The sequence below is a fragment of the Polistes dominula genome, unplaced genomic scaffold, assembly GCF_049000335.1.
Source record: "Polistes dominula isolate Pdom_NZ unplaced genomic scaffold, Pdom_raw_medaka contig_24, whole genome shotgun sequence".
Lineage (NCBI taxonomy): Eukaryota > Metazoa > Arthropoda > Insecta > Hymenoptera > Vespidae > Polistes > Polistes dominula.
This window is the reverse complement of record NW_028301150.1, coordinates 845,613-863,484: the sequence shown is the minus strand read 5'-3', so window position 1 is coordinate 863,484 and position 17,872 is coordinate 845,613. Positions and strand designations below refer to the sequence as shown.

The 17,872-nt window shown below is 32.2% G+C and overlaps 1 long non-coding RNA gene across 1 annotated transcript; it reads right to left on the bottom strand.

Annotated features, from left to right (window-relative positions):
• Positions 1 to 5,370: 5,370 nt before the first annotated feature.
• LOC149030777 (uncharacterized) lies at positions 5,371 to 11,736 on the bottom strand. The gene is made up of 2 exons (XR_016178380.1): positions 10,638 to 11,736; positions 5,371 to 10,331 (listed from the first exon to the last, which is right to left on the bottom strand). It is a non-coding gene; the product is annotated as an uncharacterized LOC149030777 (long non-coding RNA).
• Positions 11,737 to 17,872: the final 6,136 nt, after the last annotated feature.

The following is a 17,872-nucleotide window of genomic DNA, read 5'->3' as shown; positions in this document are numbered from 1 at the left end:
AACTAACTGTGCCAAAAAGAGATCGAAAACTTTTTGCAACAACTTCGAATCTCTTTCCTTTTTCAATCCTACGAGAAGAAGATCCATCGGGAGGATCGGCCAATAAACGAAAGGAATAAAACTTTACAATATATAAAAACTTTTTTTTTTTTTTTTTTTTTTTAATAAATAATAAACAATAATAATAATAATAATAATAATAATAAAAGGCGATAATATTTAACAGATGATCAAGTTAGTATTATTATTCAACTTTAAACAACGCAAGCAACGACGACTTCCGTGAAACTTCGAATCGCGCGCGAAGACTGATTTTTTAAAAAAAAGAGAAAAAAAAAGAAAAAAGAAGCGAGCGATTCTTTAATTAAAATCGATTATCCTAGAATACCATTAAATTCCCCGTCTTACGATTTTGAAAATTCACGTTCGGTGTACGATAATGCGGAAATGAAAATCATTGTAAATAAAAAAAAAAAAATATATAAAAAATCAAATGAAATAAAACATAAAATAAAATAAAATAAAATAAAATAAAATAAAATAAAAATGTAATACAAAACAAAAAAGAGATGTGAATTAAAGATTCTTCGTAATAAAACGCATCTATATATAAATATATAAATATATATATATATATATATACATCTAACGAAAAAGAAAAATAATAAAAAAAAAAAAACAATTAACTAACAAATAAATAAATAAATAAGACAAAATTCCGTTTCCATAGTGCTGCAAAAGCAATATTAACACTTACTCGTAACGATAGTTCTTACGAAACAGCACTAACGGCGAAATAACGAAGGTAAATGTTCGGTTCCGGTGATACACACGGACAACAAAAAACACTTTAGAATTAAAAAAAAAAAAAACCAATTACCGAAGTTTTCATGTGTGATTCCTGCCAAACGAAAAAGTAAAGTAAAGTAAAGTAAAGTAAAGTAAAGAAAAGAAAAGAAAGAAATAGTGAGAGACAAAAAATGTAATCAATTGCCAAAACTGTTGACTGTGTACGAAAGCGTTACGAAGAATCGGTATATTGTATATAGATAGAGAATATGTATACACTTAAACAATTCTTTATTATAGTATAGACTTTCGGTTAATAAAAATTCGTCAAAACTATATATCGATTTTATAATTGTTATCATTTTATTTAATACCACCTTTCACAACAACAACAACATGTCCTTTGATTTTTTAGAGAATAAAATACCCGAAATAACAGAAACCTTGACTGCTAACGCGATAAAACGTTTAACATTTACCCCCGTCGCCCCATTCCCCTCCCCCCCCCCTTCCCCCTACCGGTTTACCGTTCAGAAAATAAATGAAATTTCCAAGGCGAATTGGCAGCGATCCGTTGAGCCATCTTCTAGGACAACTAATTAATTAATTATAATGAAAGCTTAGCCGGACCTGAAAGCTTAGAACCGAACTTGAGGTCTCGCTTAGGTCTCGTAATTAACTTTGGGTCGATAGAATCCTATCCCTCAGCGTCAATCAGTTTCGATCTATCACGTCTAAAACAAAATCAACCTGATATCTACGATGTTCTAGAATGCATTATGAAATTCTATATATATATATATAAATATATTTATTTATTATATAAAATACACTAACACATTACGATCGTCGAGGGAAAATATGATCGAGGTAAGTAATATTTTACCTAAAAACAAAATAATAATAATAATTCTATGCTCGTTTAATAATTATTTTAACATATGACGCGGAAGTAGATGAATAACAATATGTAAAGTTAAATAAAATTCTTATTATTTAATAAATGTATAGAAAAAAAAATATATATATATATTATTAAAAATATTATTAAGAATATTTTTTTAAAATACTTATTATATTATAGTATTTATAATATATTAGTTAATATTATATAATATATAATATAGTTATATATTACAATATATAATATAACTATATAATTTTATTACCTAAAATAACTATATTATATATAATATAATAACCCTAATAAAAAAATATTATTAAAAATATTATTAAAAATATTTGTTGTCGTTGCTATATATCAAAATAGTATTATAATAAAATTTTACGTATTATCGCGACACGTTAATTATTTGAAATTCAAGAAAGACTACGACGACTACGACGACTACGACGACTTATGAACGTAGCCAAAGTAAATAACCGTTAATTACTCAATCTTCGAGGTAGAAGAGAATTCTTTTTACTTTTATTTTTTTTTTTAAAGTCAAGTTTCCAAAGTGGTAGATTTCCTCGTTGCATAAAGCATGCAGGCAGCATTCGTGAAGCCCCAGAAAAGAAGGTAGGAAGGAAGGAAGGAAGGAAGGAAACCCTCACGTATAGCAAGGAAGGAAGGAAGGAAGGAAGGAAAGCAGGCAGGCAGCAGCCAGTAGTCGTGGTTGCAATTACAAGTCGTAATTAATTCCGTGGGGCTCCCGCTCAGACTGTCGCGTGCCGTCGAGGTGAAGATAGAGAATGAGAGAATGGCAAAGTAGGTAGAAAGGGTGAAGAGGAAAATGCGGGAGAAAGAGAAGAGAAGAGAAGAGAAGAGAAGAGATGAGAAGAGAGGAGAGGAGACGAGAGGAGAGAGGGAAATAAGTGCTCCCCCTCGTAATCCAGAAGTACAAGCGTTCCGCTGGAACGGCTCGTTTCTGTTATTTCGTAATTAAACGCTCGACTCAATCGACGAAAATTAGCAATTACATGAAATAGTCCATAAGAACAAAGGAATAAAGATACCACTTCCTCCCCCCATCGCCACCACCACCCTCCTCCACTCCTATCTTGTTTTTTATCGTATAAAACTGGTTGAAACTTAAATCGTTTTATATGAAAGAGAATAATATCATGATTATTTTCTTGCATTTTCATTCAATTTCATTATTAAATATCTCAGTTTATGTTAATTGTGTACAAATGTTAATCAAATAAATCTACGTATTATATATTAAATGTATTTATAAAAGTAATCATTTTGTTCTTCTTGCTCTTCTTCTTTTTCTTCTGTGCAATATTCACAAAGTTTAATCAAAAATCAGATAAATATTCGTATCGTTGAATTGTACGACCCTTATATAAGCCGGTCGGATGCACAAACGGGACCCTTTTGCATGGATAATTCATATATGGATGTATCTGGTAACGAATGAAATTCAATTAAATATACTGTTGAAAATTTTCGTCATTTTATCGTAAAAATAATGAAAAAAAAATGCTCAATGATGCTGAATCATTGCTGAAAATTATTATTATTATTATTTTTATTATTATTTAAAAAATGTTAAAAGATGAAAAATAATTGGTAAAACGTTTTGTTAGGTTTCAATTATATACAACGTGTACTCTGATACGATTTGACAATTTGATATAGAACCTTGATTGACAAGTTGGACAAGACAACAAGAGTTTTGATGTGAAACAGAAAAAACACATTGGCTGTCACATTGGCCCAGATAAACATTTCTGACAAACTTGAGTCCTAAATGTTTTCCAATAATTTGCCAATCTTATCATCTGCTTTTATCTTATTCTTACTTTTTACAAATTTGTCTGGAAGGAAAAAAATAATAATAATTTTTTTGTACAATCAAAAACGAAAGATTATTTATGACTCGACCTAATATTTATATTTATATTTAATAAATATTATTCATCTCTAAATGAAAACACATTTTATTATTTAAATCTAACTAGTGCTTCCAAAGTTTATCCAACTATAAGGATCTATCTATAGAATTGCATAAAGGATTTCCGTAATCTTCCTATTCATATTGCAATTCGGTTAAATCAATTAAACTTGTTTGACTACGTTGATAAGACTACGTTCAAATTCTGTCGACTATTTCGAATGAATTCATTTATTAATATTTTCTCTAACTATAACAATATTGTCAATTCTTTTTCATACATATATATATATATATGTAGGAGAGTTTTAAATGTCGAAGATGTAAACTGTAAACGAAAAACTAGTATTCAGTTATTTTCTTTATATTTTACTAGTGGTGTCCCACCAAGCGTTACAACTAAGTAGCCTTAGTTAGTCACCACTTGTAAGAATACAGTCGTTCATCTAAATTGTAATCGTAATATTGTAAAACTATTATTGTACTTTTTCTAATACCTGTTTTAAATATAACTTATTACTAGGATTAAATTGGATGTATGTTCAACTTGCACCTCTCATCCTAAATAAAATTCCCTACATAGATATATGAACATCATCGTAAAATTATTATTAATAAACAAATAAAAAAAAACATTTAATTTATCGTTCGTTCTAGGAAAAAGAAAATGAGTGAGTGTATTGGGTAATCTATAGGTGTTGTTGTTGTTGTTGTTGTTTGGTAGATAACATAAAAGTGTTGGTAGCTTCATATATTTTATACGAAGCATTGGTGTTTGTACATCGTGAAATAAAATAGTAGGGTGATTGCAGAGGTAAGGTTGGGTAGTTATGGCCGGTACTTTACAGAACTAAAGAAAGCTCGGTGTAGAAGCAATTTTATTAGATTCCGTATCCGCACCTGCAAAGCTATATGTATGTATAGGTTCTCTCTTTCTCTCTCTTTCTCTTTCGTTTTTCATCTTTGTATACCTTGCTTGTTCCTTGTCTCTCGACTACGTTGAAGGAGGTCTACCTACCGAATATTCTCTCATTCTCTCGTTTTCTCTTTTCTCATGTGTATTCACGAACACGAGGATAATATACACATTGAATTTCACAAGGTAAGGTAGAGTAGGGTAGGTTAGGGTAGGGTATACAAGAGGTACGAGCAGAAAGGTTGCTTACCATGCTCGAGCAATGCACTTGCGGACTGGGAAATTATGCGAGCAACCAAGTTCTACGTTTTTCCTTGCATTACACACTTTCCTTCCACCGTCTCAACAACTTCTCGACGACTATTCCCTTTTCGCGATGTCTGACGTTCCTAAAACTTCCATGGAATGTCCTCGCTTAAAAACTAGTAGTAGTAGTAGTAGTAGTGGTACATTTTCACGAAAGACGATTGGTCGTGATAACTTTATCCTAAAAAAAAAAAAAAAAGTACGAAGAAAACATTGAAAGAAAGACGACTAATTAATTCAAGAAAATAAACAAAACAGAAATAATTGCAACGATCCAATTAGCGATCTTCGTTTCCCAAACGAAGACAAGAAAAAAAAAAAAAAAGAAAAAGTGTCAGTAGTAGTAGTAGTAGGGAAAATTTGACATACAATTATCTCATGAATTATTCCTTGTTCAAAATATAACTTTACTTTATTTCGAACTGGGACATTCAGCCAGGGATGGTAACAAATCTTTTCTAGGTGTATTACGTGCCTCCAAGATTTCCAACCGTGAATCTGTGTGTGTATGTGTTTTTTTTTTTAATGGAACTATATGTTTTTACTTAAGTTGACGTATAACCCGATTCTCGACAAATTTATGAGCCTAAATATAAATCTAAAAAAAAGATTTGCTTACTGTCATAAAACACGTACCATCTCTTTTGAATACAAAATGAAATTCTTTTCACTCGACAAATATTTTCTTGATTAAATGAAAACACCTAAAGGGAACAAAAACAAAACAAAAATTAATTAGAAGGATGAACGTTTTAAAATGATTCGAAATACTTGAAGAAGATTTTCAAGAAACGTTTGAATATTTTATTATTGAAGGAAGTATCTCGACAAATGGCACTTAACGGGTAAGGCACGTAACTCATCCCTGTAAAGCTAGAAAATCAGTGTCCATCGAGGGAAAATGAAATGGGATAGGAAGAACGATCCTTGAAATGCTCCCGCGCAAGTCGTAATCTCATTTGGAATGATTCCATTCTCTCTCTCTCTCTCTCTCTTTTTCTCTCTTTCTCATCTTGATCCTCACAGGAATGGGGGTATGGGGATGAGGATGGGGAAAATGTTTTAGAAGCGAGGAATATCGTGAAAAGGCGATAGAGGCATTCTTGCGTGAGAGGAACCGATCTGGAATCAAAAGAACCGATGGAAACTACTTTTTCATGCCACCTACTCAAGCTTTTATTCAACATAAATCATCATCTAGATCCATTATCCTCAAATATAGAAATACCAACCAAATGACAACACGATCGAACGATTTCACAAAAGTATTTCATCTTTTATATATATATATATATACGTTGGAATGAGTATGATGGTTAAAACTAATAAAGAAAAAAATTTGAAAATATAACATTTTACATTGTTAAATCTATGAAATTGATATGAATTCACGATCGAATAGTCAAAAACCATAATCTTTTATATTCAACTCGGACAGGTTTAGCTCGTAAAATGCAATACTTCTTTCTCGAAATATTAACACAAATCCGTGTGTATAACAAAATAAAAAAAAAATAATAAAAAAAAGATAAATGATAACAAAAAAAAACAAAAACATCGGTTGAAACAATTTGTCATCTTTCGTATGTTCGTTCAGGTTTGTTTGTACAATAATAAAAAATATGTCCTATACAAAAAACAAAAAAGAGATACGACCCAACTAGTTCGTTATTTATTTTCGTTTAAAACTGCTGAAGCTAAAGCAACATTAACTATAGGAAATTTTACCAATGGCGTATAATTAATATTTACTCCCGATCCATTGGGAAATGAGTATAACTAAAAGAGAGAGAACGAGAGAGAGAGAGAGAGAGAGAGAAACTGATGCCTGTGGCACGCGCTGAGACGCAGAGAAAATCGAAAATTTTGCAAAATATAATTAATACCAGTATGTTCTAGTACTCTCGTAGTAGCTTGCACTACTACTACCACTACTACTACCACCACTACTACCACTTCCACCATCACCAACAATTCAATGGTTACCCATTTTAACGATGGCTTCGTTCAAGTTAAACAATCGTGACCCGTAATAATAACGAATGATAATCCGATAAATCTTCGACGCTTCTGGCATTCGGGAAACGCAAAGTAAATCGGTATTACCTTTACGATATCACGTGTGCGCGTATAACAACATTAATTATTAATTTTAATCGAGCAACGTTTATTGCTTCGTTCATGCGTGCATGCGTGCAATGCGTGTTAGTTCAATGCCGATTTCTCGTCGTTGTTTACAAAATAATACGACAATTCATTAAAGTCACTGGTACGAAAGCAAAACCAAGCCAAGTTTTATAATCATTTATCATACTAATTTAACATTATTCGTTCAAATGTTGATCCTAATTAATAATCGATACAATTTTTTTTTTGTATTCTTTTAACTATCCACACTTTTCTAAGATTTTTATAAACTCGTTTTTACTGGTATATATCATCGTATATACTCAACTATTCGAAAAGGATACGAAAGAACGTCAGACTTTATTAAAGTTATGTCCCCAATTCGTACATTCTCACCTCATGGCATGCCATCGAAAAAAAATTTGTCATAACGCTCAACTACGCTTTAATAACTCGGACATGGTTTAGCAATCCCGTGCACGACACACCACGAAATATTATATTTACCCAAAAACCTTCTGAAAGTCTATATATATATATATATATACATATATGGCAACGAGTGTTTATCTGTAACAGTAGGATGAATAATTTTACGAGCGCGCCGAGTGCATTTAATCCATTTTCATCAGCGATGCTACGAAATTACATATCTTCCTGGTACGATAACAATATCGATGATTTTCATTGAAACGAAAATTCGAACGAGTCTCTGGTGGCAATGCTGATGAGGTGGATAGTTGTATGAACAAAACTGTGTACGAGAGAGAGTGATAGAGAGAGAGAGAAAGATAAACCGTGATTGCCAAAATGTGCTATAACCGTTGATACGAGCGTGCTAAATCGCCTAGAAAATGTCCCTCCCCTCTCCCTCCGCCTCCCCTCCCTCTCTCCTATCTAAGGACACCGTCATTACGATCAACGTAACATGAAAAACGATCGTTTCACGTGATTAAGACCTTAAGAAAGAAATAATAATAAAAAAAAAAAGAAAATATGAAAGTGAGAGAGAGAGAGAGAGAGAGAGAGAAGAACCATTTGTGAGGCGTAAAAGATGATAAGAAATATCTAATTCATTCCTTTAATATCTCGTATAAAAAAAAAAAGCAAAGAAAAGAAAAGGAAGGAGGAGAAGTTGTGGGAGGGAGAGGGAAAGGAAGGGGGTTGGTTGGTTGAGGATTAAAACGCGTCAGAGTATTTTCAAACGGAATTCAATGTCCTCATGGGAGTATCTCGACTTGATGGCATAAAATATCGAACGTGATTTATTCAATCTCAAGATGATAGGAACGTTCAAATCTTAATCTTACGATTCAACTGTGTTGATGATTTACGAATGGATTTTAAAATGGTTCCTAATCATCAATAATTCGTAGTCGTAGTTTGCTTTTTTTTTTGTTTCATATTCGAATAGAATTTTGTAAATGATGGTTGACGACGTAATTTTAAGAGAAAGTTTCACTTTTCTGTGTAAAAGAAAACCACACACCCACCTGCACATCCTTTTTTTTTGAAACAAACGAACAACTTACCATTCTTGACAGTAAATGGTCAGATCCTTGTTCAAATCACCTTGGCTTTACGAAAAAATACTCGTACAGTTATATTTTATCACTTGAATAAAACCACCATGAATTCTTATTCTTATGTGTGTGTGTGTGTGTGTTTTACCTGGTCGTATAGAAGATCGTAACAAAACCACGCGTTATTGAAAATGAAAGAAGAATAACAAGAAAAAAATAAGAAAAAGTAATGTGAGTATATATGTGTGTATGTGTGTGTGTCTCGGCTACGTGCCAGTTTCTTGAAGAAAAATGGATAAAATGTCGTTGACAAGCAACGACCCGTCGTCGTCGTCGTCGTCCATCGATGAAATTCTACTTTACTCTTTTTCTTTATCGTCCTTCCACCATTTCCCAAATGGTAAGAGCCGTGTTTCTTGATGTCTCTTCGATTGATTCCAAAAGAATTCTGAGTTATCCGAGAGGAAGTTACGTGCACGTGGGCTCACGTTTAATGCTTTTTACTCGGAAACACCTGTAAACTTTCTCTTAACATTTGCTTTTTTTTTTTCTTTCTATTTTACTTTACTTACATTTCATTGAGTAATGTGTTAAGACAATGCAGACGTTTTTTTTTAATAAAATTTTTCAAATTGTTTTGCAAATTAATATTAATGTTCCCTCTCTTTTTCTTTTTATAGAATAATATTAATATAATAATAAATAATATATATAGTAATTAATAATATAATAATTAATAATATTATATAATAGAACTAGGAGTGCCCCACCATGCGTTGAGGTGGCTCACAATCAGTTCGATACACACACGTCTTTAAGTCAACGAATTACCTTGTACCGATTATAAATTGAGATATAAACTATCCTATCTTTCAAGTTGGATGAAATTGCACACAGTGTGCAAAATTTTATTGAAAACAATTCACTAGTTTAAGAGTTCATTGCGGACAAACAACGTGACACGTAATTTATATATAAATACATATTAAGATTAACAAGAAAATAAAAAATAAATATTGAATATTATTAATATTATTAAATAATTAAATTTAAATAAATAATTATAACGTAATAAAAAATAAATAAAATAAAATAGTAAAATAATAATTTGTAATTAAACATATTGACAATATTACATTGTTAAAAAAAATGCATCTATTTGTAGAAAAAAAGAAAAAAGTAATTAATGAAAATAAAAATGAGATAAAATTGTTCATCTCAATTAAATAAAGTTTTTAGATGTAAAATAGGTGAGATTTTTGTTTTGTTTGTTGTTTTTAATCGAGAATAAGAAGACGTAGTCGAAACGTTTAAAATGGCAAGATAAGCAAGAAGAGAAGGTTAAAGAACAAGTGGCTGAGTGGTTCGAGTGCACCAAGTATAAAAGAAAATCTTGATGCAACGAAATTGCATGAAACGACACGCGTCTATGTTTCTAACCATTTTCTACCCCCGTTCCCTTCCCACCATCCCCTTCTCTTATTCTCTTTCTCTCAAACGTACTTTTTTGTTTTTTTTGTTTTTTTAACATTAACGTTTTATACAAAGAGAAACAAAGAAATATTTAGAGTAGGAAAAAAGAAAATAGGGTTGGAAAAAGTAAAATTTCTTTCGTAATAAGCATTCATCTCGTATACGCATAAACCGCTATGAATTCGTAAAAGCGAAATAACAAACGCACACACACACACACACACACATATATATATAAATCACATTTATGTTTTAAACGGAAAAATACAGCTCGTTGTATGTTTGTATGTATATATGTATGTAAAGCTATTTTACTTTTCTACAAACGACGGAAAATCATCTTCAAATTATCTGGAACAAAACGATAAAAATAATAATAAAAATAACTATAAACAATTTAAACTTAATAGATTATTTTTGTTCATGTCTAAAAATTGCTTGATGACATCCTTGATTTTATCTGGTATTTAAATTAATTAAGTATAAATAATTATACAAATTAAATATCTATTAATAATATTTGAAATATTATAAATAATAAAAATTAGTATAAAACTAACTAAGAAACTACTATAAACTTTATTTATTAAAAAAAAAAAAAAAAAAAAAAAAACAATAAAAAAATATTAATAAAATACATGAGAATATTCAACATACCTTAAATAATTATTAATTAATCGAAATAAATGTATATTGTTATTGAAAAACACTGTGTATAATTCTCGTGTACCTTCCTCTTCAAAATCCACCTTCAGACTGGTTCGTTGTCCTCTATGTAAAAGTTCTTTTATTGAATATTGTTTATATGTCTTTCAAAAGAAATAATATGATAATAATAATCAGAGAATATTTGTATTTTTAATTCTAACTACACGTATACGCACACGCAGCACACAGATACATACAACATAAAGAGACACACTTTTTCTTTCGATACATGTACACGTTCTTGTAAAACGTGATGATAGTAAAGAGAAAGTAGAAACAAAGAAATGTAATTTCGCGTATAATTTCTTTAACGAAGAACGCCAAAGAAAAAAAGAAAAGAAATGCAAGCAAACAAACAAACAAACAAGCAAACAAGCAAGCAAGCAGACACTTTAATTTGCCGCAATATCAAAAGAAAATAATAAAATGTGGAAACTCTCATTAGCGTAATACTCATTTTGAAACGAGGAAGGATAGAGAGGAGGGGTAGGTTAGGTTGAGAAAAGCACGGAATAGGGTGAAATTACTGGAAGACCTAACGATAACGCCGTATTGAAACTGCTAGCTCGAGATGGCAAAGGAAAAGCGAATCTTGTCTTCCTAACATAAAACTAGATTATCCTGGAAACTGATGGAACTGGTGTATAGCAAGCAGCAAGCTTGCGGTCCCGTTCTAGAATAAGTATGTAGTTTCCTACTACCTAAAATATATATATATATATATATATATGTATATGATGTTCTCTCGAGTCGAAGTATGATAAAAGATAAAAAACAATATGTTATAAACAAACTTCATTTTCCTAGATTAGTTTGTGTACTCATTTTAAAACTAAATAAACTAACTGCAATCTCTCGTTCTACTATCTTATTATATCTTTAGCTGATTAAGATAACTCATCTTAAAACTAAAACAAAAATATATTTCATTAACGATACGTATACAAATGAATATTTTATGCTAATTTTGATAAAGAATTCATAATCATTACTACGAAAAGATAATAATAATAAAAAAGATTAAAAAAAAAAAAGGAATTATTGTTAGAACCATAAGAAATAACAAGATAAATAACATTTAACGTAAATTATAGAACAAGTTTGTATTGTGTTACCTTTAACGTAAATTCTCATTTTAGACATGTCGTTAAATTTACCACAGTAATTTATACGGAAATCGTATAACAGTAGTATGACACTATGTGGTACTGGTTATTTCCGTCTACCAGGTATGATAACTCAAGACCAAGAGAGAAAGGAAGAGAGAGAGAGAGAGAGAGAGAGAGAGAGAGAGAAACAGAATAGTCCTGTCATCTTAGACCACATTCGATTTATGTTCACAATGCTTCTCTAAGGAAATCCTTGTTCATCCTATTCCCCCCTCCCTCCCTCACTCTCTCACTCCCTCTCTCCCTCCCTCCCAGTTCAATTCTATTATACGCTTTTAACTATCAAATAAACTTCTAATCAACTGAATCTAATCTACACTCGGTAAATTAAACATCAATCTACAATTATGTGTTACTTCTATAAAAAAAAAAAAAAAGAAAAAAAAAAACCATAGCAAAACAAATATGAAAGATAATAATGAACACTCTTTGATAACGCATCAAACGAGTTATTAATAATATTGTTTAAACAAATCATAAGTTAACGTTAACGAATATCGTCAAATCGATTATTAAAGAAAGAAAAAGAACAATATACGAATAATAATTTATTATTGCACAATTAAAATTCAAAATAAACGATTGAAAGAATGAGAATGGCAATTACCTAAGCATTCTCGTTGCTAATTGAGTTGGGATAATAGAAGGCACAACCAGTCTAGAACATCCAGTCGCTACATAATAATAATAACAATAACAATAACAATATTAACAATAATAATAATAATAATAATAATAATAATAATAATAATAATAATAATGAAGTTGTGAGTCTTCGAGAGTCGAGATTTTCGATGATTAATTAAAAGTTCACAACTATAACTGAGAGAGAACTCGATATATACATACATATATATATATATATAAGGAAGTATTTTATTACGAAGCTGCATTCTACCTTTCCTTCTTTCTCTTTCTGTCTCTGTCTCTCTCTCTCTGTCTCTTTCTTTGTTCTGCTCGAGGCAAGGTAACAAATTAATCAAGAAGGAATACATTAGGCTCGTGTCCGTGCAACGGTGCTCGTTAGATAACATCGAGGTTGCTAATAAATTTAATGAAAACATCTGTCAAATCATCTAGGACACGAGTCATCCTTGTTCTCTTACAAAAGTATCCTACCTAACACGCCGAGACGACAGCCATAATTAATGACACGCTGCTACCTTGCGATATGAACGACGAATTATACTCGTCAAGAATTTTAAGCTTGCTTGCTTGCTTTCTTTCTTTTTCTCTTTCTTATTTTTTTCGGGGGGGTGGGGGAAGGGATCTTGTTTCTTTTGTTTCTTTGACGAATAGAATATTTTCAAAAGTCGTTAACGAGCTGGTTATTATGAAACACTAATTTCTTTCCCTTTCTTTTACAAGTCTCATCAGATCACTATAACAATTATGGACACCATAACAAGAAAATTTTTTAGTTATTTTGACTCGAAGTAAATGGCTTCTTTGAAAATTAAAAATATGTATATATATATATAATATAATATACAGGGTGAGGGACAATATCTCTGTCCAGTTAGAATATTATCGTTGTTTATAACAATATGAACAATTTTATATACGCAATTTACACGGCATGATGAGGGGGACAAAAAAAAACGTTCATCGTTAGAATCCAATAACTTGTCGTCTAAGTTATTTTAAAATTTTGAAAAAAAAAAAAACTACTTGGAACATATTTCTAAAAGTTTATCTTTATCACTTTGTCGAATTTTTCTTCTATCTATATAAAATTTCTAACATTATGGAACGTTATCTTTCAAAAAGTCTCCTAATATACCGATGAATCGACCAACGTGAAATAGCTTCGTTACATCTATCCATAGATAAACGTAATATGAAGATGAAGAAGAAGAAGAAGATAAAAAAAAAAAGAATGAAAATATCTAAACGAGACTAGAAAATTGCATACATAAAAAGCTTGGCTTAGAAACTCTCTCGCGGTGGATCATTATAGAGTTTATGAACGAATGAACGAACGAACGAACGAACGAAAAAAAAAAAAAAAACAGAAAAAAGATGAAATAAAAATACAGTAAAAAAGAGAAAGATAGAGAGAACGGTTCGTTTTATTTTCAAGGATGTTTTTCCGTACTATACCAGAATAGATTATTTTTTAAGACTTTATTCTCTCTCTTCTTTCTCAACCAATCGATCATACACGTTCATACCTACGTTAAAAAAAAATAAATCGTTGTCATAATTCTCTTAATTCTCTTTTTCTTTCTTACGTACACGTTTAAAAAAAAAATAAATAAAAAATACAAGAGAAAGGAAGAACGTGAAAGTACAAAATCCTCCGTCATAAAGTTTATCGACGAATAAGTCAGCTAGGTACTTCACGATGAAAACGGACGAAAGAAGGCAAGTAACTGACGAGAAAGAGTGAGAGAGAGAGAGAGAGAGAGAGAGAGGGAGAGAGAGAGGAAAGAATACCAGTAGACGACGACTACAACGACTACGACGACAACGACGAAGGCTGTTATTCTGACGGAAATTTCTCAAATAAATATTTCTATCGGTTGTCAACCAACCAACCAACCAACCAACCAACCAACCCTTTCCTCCTCCTGACGCAACCTCCTCGTTCGAGCAACTCGAATTCCTATCCGTTTTGACGATGATTTTTCGACAAAATCATATAAAAATAAACATTTTCAAGATCTCGACCACAAGCCTCTCCCCCTCCCCGTCACCCTAACACTCACCCTCACCCTCACCCCCGAACTGTAAGGTAATCGATTTTCTTCCAACGAAATTTCTTGCAAATGGAAATCGTCGGAAGAAATATGACGGAATTTCGTCTAAAGAAGATTGCTAGACGTTTTGCTAGTTTCCGCTTTGTTACGACACGAAACCTAGACGACGACGACGACGACGATGATGATGTGAGATACCAATGATACTACTGAAAAAATGACTTACTATCTACATTTGTATTTATCTCAGCTATTTTATTATTTTTATAAATGATTACTGTCAAGTATATGTCGTAAGATATTAGGTGGTTCAAAAAATCGTTTCGTTTTTCTTTTGTAAAAATGAAGATAATAATTTGTGCTTCGAGATTAAACCTAAACCTTTCAATTGATCATAAATAGTTGAATTTGATAAATTTAACCTCTCGATCGATCTCATGTTTAACTATTTATCGATTTGCATCAACTAATTGCCATGATTGCGTCAGCAAAAAAACGAAACAACTTTCCAAACCATCTAATAAGTCATACATTAAATTGCAATCGTATTGAAATCATTTCAAAACTAACTCGTTCAAATGAATAAATTAAAAAAAAAAGGAAACGTTCAATTCAATATATTTCATTCACGAACTTTGAAATTAATTTTTTTAATTATTTTTCATTATCGATCAATTTAAACAGAAAACTTAAGTTACGGTTCAACGAACCCCTTTCTTCCCACTAGTCGCAAGTGAACTTTCCTAAAGCTTTCTACGTCGATTTCTTGTTCGTATCGTAACTATAAAAGAAAGAAAAAAAAAGAGAAAAACTATAACAAAAACCCTAGAGAAAGAAAAAAAGAGTATATAAAGAGATACCGTTTGGACAGGCTTTGTATAAGCTTTAGATTCAGTTGGAACGTGTATCTGAGCGCGACTTCATTCGAAACGCATCGGGGTACTCTCTCGTGGTTCACCTTTTTCAGGACGTCAAAAAAATAAAAACAAGCAAACGTGTATCAACGCGAAATGGTATTGAACGAAATACGAAGGTAAAAAAGCAAAATAGAATAGTTGTTTTCTAGTATGCTTTAGAGAAAGATAGAATTCTATAAGTTAGTAAGTATAAAAGAAAGGGAGAGAGAGAGAGAAAGAGAGAAAAGAACAAAACTGTTACACGATAGTTAGCAAGGGATGTAAAATTGGCAGCAGTTGCATCGTGTACCAGGACCAAGCTTTTTCCACCTGATCAAATTTAACCAATTAACGTCAATCGTTAACTTACTTGCCGCCTAGCTATAAACTCAAGAGGCATCGATAGATTCGGCTTGTTTGTACATCTCTCTCTCTGTCTCTCTCTCACTCTCTTTTTGGTATTGCCAGTCGTTCCAAATTTATTGGATCTCGCGGTCGGATAAACGAAAAGAAAATACGGAGAATGTACGCTTTGTAAAAACACACATCGTACATGCTCGTTCAGAAATAAATATTGATCCTTTAACGTTGTATCCGTAACGAAACAAAAGAGAGAGAGAGAGAGAGAGAGAGACAGAGAGAAAGAGACAAGGTTACAAAAAGAATAAGATAGAAAATACTCTTTCTCTCTCTTTCTCACCCACGTTTTTAGCGTAAACTCGTTGCTACCATGAAAAGCGTTAATTCGGTAACATAATGAATGGCTATCGTCCCGAATCACCTTGTTTTTTTTTTTTTTTTTGTAACCAACCAACCACCCAAGCACCCACCCACCCTCCACCACTACTCTCTCTCTCTCTCATCCTATTTCACTTTTTTTTTTTTTCATTCCAAGGATAAAGGATCTCTCCCAACGAGCATAGCCCGTGGGCGATACCGACTTTAACAAGAGAAACGAGCTTGCAACATTGCGCATGAATTTTCTCCACTTCCCATCCCCCTTCAACCCCCATACAAAATTGGGTTAATGGAGAAGCGTAATCAGACGAACGACGTTTCGCAGTTACTACGACGAACATTATAAAAATATGTTCCAACCAACGACATTACCGTACTGGTATCTTCTCACGAAACGCAATAAAGATCAAATGAGAAAGATGAACGTGAACCAACTGAATAAATACTTATACAGAAAAGAAAAGACAAAAAAAGAACAAAATAAAAGTCTAAGTTATAAATGTAAGTACATTTAAAAAGAAAAAGAAAAAGAAAAGTACTAGAAAGATGATATTATTATCGGAAAAGGAAATGTTTTAAGATTCCATTAACGAAACCTATTCAATCTCTATTTCCCACCCCCACCCCTCACCTCAGTTCTCTTCCTCCCATTGATCGGGGTACTCCTCAAGGGCCCAATTAATCTTTCTATTAATTGATTACCCTCGATATCGTGACTTTCATTTTCTCCAAAGGTACTCGAATTTTTACTACGAATTCTAAAGGCATACTCTTCCACGTTCGAATCTCTTTTACCCACTTTTTTTCCCAATCCACTTTCCATTTTTCCTACCATCATTCGATATATATATATATATATATATATATATATATATATATGAATCCTCTTCTTCCATTCTTTCTCTTTTTCTCACGCATTGTCGAACCGTACTACTATTGGGATAATTATCATCAACGGACAACGTCAGGGTAAAAGAGATTTATGACAAATCGATTCGGCGTCACACACGTCCCATGCGTAGGCATTCGTCGTCGGAATACGTGCAACCAAACCCAAGTGGTCATGGGTTTGCGTTCGGAGTTTGCTCGTTTTCATCACCTGCGGCTGATGGTAGGTTTATTGACGAGATGGATAGAGATATTGGATAGAAAGAGATAGAAAGATACATATATTTATATATATGTGCACATATATAAATAGAAGTAAATAGAAAGAGAGAGAAAAAGAGAGAGAGAGAGAGAGAGAGGAAGAGCATTACACGCGAAATGGCGAGTATCCCTGATAGAGAAAGTAAAATAAAAATAAATAAAAAAAAAGAAAGGAGAGGAGGTAGAAATCAATTTTCACGCCGACTAGGACTGCCTTTCGCATGCGATTGGTCGAAAACAACGTGGGGACGCTTGCAGCATCCCTTTTAAACCACCCAGACAGAAACGCATCCACGCAGACAAACGCATCATCGGCAGGCAACTATCTCTCTCTCTCTCTCTCTCTTTCTATCCGTTGCCTCGTTAAATTACCAACTGAAATCCTCCCTCTCTCTTTCTCTCTCCCTTCAAATTTTCACCCAACTCCCTCTTTCTACGTCCTCTTCATTCTCTCGGTAACTTTGCCAAAAGAGAACGTGATCATCCTGTTTTAATATTCTACCGGTGCAACAAATGCATAACAACGCATG